Genomic DNA, 6,343 nt, shown 5'->3' with positions numbered 1-6,343 from the left:
AATATTGTAATGTAAACAGCGATGAAGAATTGATTTTAATTTAACAAAATGAAAAATGCAGCTGTTATATGAAGCCATAATTGTATATAAAGGTATGACTATATGAACTAAGACTCTGTATTATTTATTTATTGGCTTTGAATGTCTAATCATCATCTGATGCTCTTAGGAAGTTCAGAAAAACTTCAATAATTGCACATGAAGATAAACAAGTGCTTTCATAGGCATATATACAGTTTATGTTTTGCTTCATTTCTGTTAATCACCTTTAAAAATCAACATTCTCTGTGCAGTTACTTTTATGAAAGGCAGACTAGACCCATAACAAATAAACCTGCAAATTAATGCACAAAAACATGAATGAATCGATTTTCGATGAATCAATTTTTTTTGTTTCTAGGTTTGATCAGTTTGCAGACAAGTGGGACATTGTCATTAGTACATTTTGGACTTTTGTTCACAAAAAGTTATCATAATGGAACTTTTTTTTTTCATCAATTAACAAACAGTATGTTTATATATATAACGAATGTAGTGTTAAAAGTTTCCCTGATGAATTAACAAAATAATAGGCCTCTGATGGTCTTCCGTATGCATTATTCCTGTTGAACTGAAAGCGAAAAGAACGAGATGGAGTAGCGAGGATCTTTTTGGTGTTGGCTGACATCTCTGGTTAGGTAAAAGAGCAGCATGTCGTCCCCTCTCTCGCCGGGTCAGGTCGGTTGTAGCCTGGGTCTCTGTGGTGGGTCAGATTTGCTGAAGAATGTGACTAGACACATATGCTCCCCATATGTTCCTCTTGATAGATCTGCAGAGAGGGATTAGGAAGAAAGAGAAGAAGAGAGGCCACATTAGGACACTAGAACACTCTAGGACACGAGTTCACTTTGCGGGACACACCAAGCAATGAACTCATAGACCCCTTTCTCACTGTCAGATAGGAATCTCTGTAACTTCTTCTAAGCTGTAGGGGTTTGTTGTTGAAGCTGTGCATGCGAAACACATTTTTTTATGTCGTCTTCTTGTCAGTATGTGTGTGTTCTTCTGATTTAGAGGGTTTCTTTTTAAAAGCACCACTGTATTTGAAGTTTTCTTGTGCCAACAATCAGGTTTCTTCATTTATTTTTTCGGGATATAAACCACACTGACCTCTTTTAGGCCTTTGAAGATGCATCTAAATGCTCACATGGCCGTTTTATGAGAATTCCACTGGGATTAGTTAATTCAATATATTCTTTATTTTGCAGTAAAAGAGAAATCCATAGAGTTGTCCACTTTATGTGTCAGCTTGCAATATTTATAAATGCAAAATGAAATTAAAAATATATAAAAATAAATCATATTGAGTAATATGTTTAAGTCAGTTGCAAGTTGCATTTTTTTTTTTTTACAAGTAAACGTTTATTTGTGGCACAGGCTGTATTCAGTTTATATGCATCCACCCACATAAACACACCTGCAATTTCTGCATCTGCGCATGGACAATTTCTTTAAGACACAGAGACTTTTCATGCAAACATTTCTTGTTCCCCCTCCTTCCCCTGATTTTAAGTATGTCCATGGTGAGGCTCAGGCCACGGTTTGTTCAAGAAGGAAGTGAGACTGTGTGTCTCTCCTCAGCCAGAAACCGCCGGGCAAACTTTCAGCTGCCAAAATAGAACCCCATCGAGACTTCAGCTGAAGTTCATCAAGTTCAGCACAAGTGTGTCAGCATGCAGCACACACTCGCACTGGGTCAGGTAGACCTACGGTATAGAAAGATCTATTAAGCTGTCATTCAAAAAAAAAGAAAAAAAGAATGAAAGTATGTTATTAGAACCTTAAAACTCTCATTTAAAAGTTTTTGCCTTTCAGTGCTTATAGAAAATCTTATTCTTTTTTTGGACGTTTTTTTTTAGTGGTGAACTATAAATTCACTTCCTGTGTCATGGTTAAAAGCAAAAGTTGAAGTTGAAATAATGACTTCCATGGCACCATGAAAGTGGTCCATGTGATTTATGAGATCTACATTTTTACCATGATTTACATTTAGACATTTAGTGCAACAATAGTTCATATACTTTAAGCAGAATAACTGAATAATGCTTTGTTTTTGATCCATATATGTATATAACAATTCCACCACTTGCTCCAGTTTTATATATATATATATATGAATGAGGGATAATGAGGAGTTCTTGTCATTGTATATAATAATATCTGATTTTTAAAATAGTTTTTTCTGACTTTCCTCATAATATCAATTTAAATTAAACAATGCCTGCATACATTATGTCTCCCGTCATTTGTTTATTGCAGCCATGTGACACATAAACTTTAAGTCTGCCGTCACATTGTTGTTCTGAGCTGAAATTTAAACAAACCAAAAATCTAAATGTTTTACTGAAATGTGAAATATCAGAAAAGCACATTAAATCTCCCAGTTCTGGCTTTCATTAGCGCTGCCTCTCTCCTTTTACTGTTTGTCTTTCACTTTTTTTTCTTTTACACACACTCATTCTCACTCTCTCTTTTCTCAGTTTGGATTTTACTTACACTGATGAGCGATCCAATCTGTTTTTGGGTCTGGTTCTCCTCAGAGCAACTGCTTGAAGCCCTCTGGCGCTGCTAGAAAGTCTTGTTAAGCTGTGAAAGTGGGAGAAAACTCGCAGGGAGCGCTGACAGCTTTGATACATGGAAAATATAAAGAGAGCTGAGAGCGGTTTTGTTGTGAGAGGCGCAAATATGATTATTACCCTGTATCTTAGATCCATCTATGCTGTGAGTTCATTATGTTTGCTTGGCTGTGCAGTGGATATGATGCCCTTTTGGTTAATTTGTTATGAGACGCGAGTAGTCAATCCATTAATTTGTTTAATTGGCAGCTTTAGCAACTTGTATTGCACTAATCTAGGGACTGTCTGCCCATAGGATGGTGTCTTTTGTTATATTTGAAGCATATACGCATACCGTAATAAAGGCATGTATCATACTTCTTTGGCTATGACTTCACTGCATGCAGTTTTTTTGAGTTTAAAGATGTTTACTTTCCTGTGGACCGCAGCACCTCTTGCTGACTTGGTTTGTTTTGCAGACATTTGGTCTTTGCTGCTGATGTCATGGAAAGTACATGTACAATGACTAAAGGCTAAAGTCTGCTTTTAAATGTGAGGAGTAACCATGGCGATTGGAGACCGTGTGGAGGATGATAGCAGACCACGATTAGATGAAGAGAACAGCTGACATCCTGTTGTTTGAAGCATAAAGAGAATAATTCAGCACTAATGACAAGAACTTTTGTATAATATGTAAATTACAGGTCATTTGAAAGGTAAAGCGTTCAATACAATTATATACAATACAGTTACTCGAAGATTTAGACGTTAGTGATGATGTTTGATCGATTCATATGTGAATGATGGACGGCAGGAATATTAGGCTGCTGTCACTTTAAGAGCTGGATCCAATATAACGCCACACATGTGTTTTCTTTGTGTGCTGTTTGCTTTTACTTAAGATATGTTTATGAGGATACTTTCAAAGACAGGCATTTTGACACATAAAAGTATGTGTATTTAACCGTTCGAGGCCTATAAAGTGACAAGAATAACTTTTTATTATTTTTTTATTCTAAATTTAATCCTTCCGCGCTTTATGTGCACCGCCTTCACGTGGCAGCGCAAAGAAACGAGCTCTCTTTCTCTGGTGGTTACGTTTTTAACGGCTTAAAATAGCTAGTGAGCACTTAGATCACCACGAAAAATATCTACCTACCGTTTAATCGTTTCTACCGTATCCGCCTTTTTCTTAACGTAAAAAGTGGGCGTGGTCTGCTGATTATATTATATTCACTATTATAGATCAGTGGCGTGGCCATTTGTCAGCTTCCGGTCTCATCCGCGTCCGGCTATATTTAGCTGTGCAAAACGGTTCGTTTTGCTGCTTGATATTGGAAAATGTGTGCCTTGTAATGTTATTTCAGTGTATTATCTTAATTATGAACACACTCGTTTGTAGTGCAAACAGGTTTACTATTTACTGCACGTTGTTATTCTCCTCATTTACGGCTAATCGACCGGAAACCTCACCCATAGGCTTACACGTTGAAGAAAAATGCGTGTATCTCCCACCCCTAATCTATATAGTTTTGATGTATTTTAATGAAACATTTCATTAAAAATAATGACTTGATATTCATTTTGTAACTGCTCTGACAGATTCAGCCAGTGAGTTCTTTTCAGTGATTAATTCATCACAGTGATTCAAAAGTTCATCACAAAAAAAAAGAAGACTCATTTTCTTTCGGCGGAATTAGACTACACTAGTTGAACTGTATGTTAGTGATCCACAAAAAAAAAATTGTGATGAAGAGTCATTTGTTCCTGAATCAGTATAGGCTGCACTAAATATGTGCATTGTGCGCAATGAGGAGAACTCTTGTTTGCCATGCAGGTCCTATCTTAACCAATTAACTGCAAATCTAAATAAAATATGATCGCATGAGGCTATCTGTGGTTCATTTGGAGGCTGCATCTTTTAGTCTCTTTTAAGAAAAGTAACACTTAGACTGCACAGAAAGAAAAAAACATATTTTATATCTCACAAGTAAAAACGGTCAAGGTCTCACCCAGAGAAATCACACAAACCTGCTGATCAACCTGCCTCCAAAACGAGACACTCGTTAAAAAAAACTACATTGATTATTATTAATTATTTTTCATCCAGCCATCTAGCCATAGGCTTTCAGATGCTATTCTTTTTGGAAGAGACACACATTTTAAAGCTTTAGACTGTAATTCCAACCAGTTTGGAGGATATCAAACAAATCCTTGATATTCCGAATTAATTCTAAATCTATTTTCTGGAAACAAGATGCATGTTTCTGTGTGAGTTTGTCGTGTTTGGAATGACTTAAAGGCTTGCATGATCCTCAGTTCTTTAGTTTTTTTCTATAATTTTTTACAAACACTGCAAATGTATGATGCCTAGCGTTTTAAAATCGGTCCAGACTTTAAACGGCATGCACTGTATTTCAACCTTAAGATTAACGCATGCTCTTGCTAGTCAGCCGCATGAACACAGAGTCGTTTAACACAGCAGACAGTGGGGTATTACACAATAAATTCACTTAATTAGTTGCTGTTCCCTATAGGTTGCAGCACACAGAAGGGACCTTGCAGTTTATTGTTCAGTGGCCTGGTTGAAGAGTTCACTGTGCATGAGGGGAGGGCAGAAGTAAGTACACAGCATGACATGATGCTCTTGTTAAGTATGTTGTGATGTTAAAAGGACATCGGTGCATTTAAACGGTGCGTTGCATTCTTGGAATTTCGTTTTACGTACTGCATGTCACTTGAACGAATGTTAAAGGAAAAAGCACTGTTTGCTACTGACCTTTGACCCTCACACACAGTACATTTTAGCGAATGTTAACGCTTCCTGAGGTTGTAAAGGTGATGTTATGGAAAGCCCATATAGCTGTTTTTATTCACAGCAGATTTATCCTTATCATAAATTATCTTTGAGATGTAACACTTATCAAATGTCATTTAATTGAGTCATTTTTTAGTGCTGGGAAAGTCTGATTGAACCTGTAATTTTCTAAATGTCATTTTTTATTTCAGTACTCAATTTTGTTCTGCTTCAATTTACCCACGTGTTATCAAAAGATCACAAATACCAATTTTCCTGCAAAAATGTCTGTTTATGATAATTTGATCTCACCATACAAACACATGATTGTGCAATAAGTGGTATACTGTATGTCCTTTTAGTCATCATTTTAAATGCTTAAAGGAATAGTTTACCCCTAACTTAAATGTGAATTTCTCCACCTGTCGCTTAAGCCCGACATGTGATGAATTTGCTGTCTTTTAAAAGGGCCAACACAACTTTTCTTCTATTCCAACAAACAAAAAAAAAGTTGGTCCTGCAGGTTTTGAATGACATGTGGGTAAGTAAGTAATGACAAAATGTTCATTTTTGGATGAACTATTTATTCAAACAAACTTTGATTTGATCCACGGCCCTTTTAATGCTGATGAGAGACAGCAAATTTATGCCGCTGGGGTTTAGTGACAGACAGAGCGATTCACAGCTGAAAAAACACAGAACAGGCCAAAAATTACAGGACCCCGCACTGCACTAAAAGGGAGCAAACAGTATAAGCACAAAACAAGTGTCCCAGTCGTGCTATTTCACCACATAAATCCAGAGAAAATTGCTTAGCAATATTCGGTTCATTAGCTGTCGTTGTTATTGGAGCACTGAAGAGAATGAAGTCCCTTATTGGTTGAATATGCATAAAATCTTTTTTTTTTATACTAGGTGGTCTGAGAAGAGTTACGCATTCTTTCTTTTTTTT

This window comes from Puntigrus tetrazona, chromosome 16 (genome assembly GCF_018831695.1).
Source record: "Puntigrus tetrazona isolate hp1 chromosome 16, ASM1883169v1, whole genome shotgun sequence".
Taxonomy (NCBI): Eukaryota; Metazoa; Chordata; class Actinopteri; order Cypriniformes; family Cyprinidae; genus Puntigrus; species Puntigrus tetrazona.
This window is presented reverse-complemented; position numbering follows the sequence as displayed.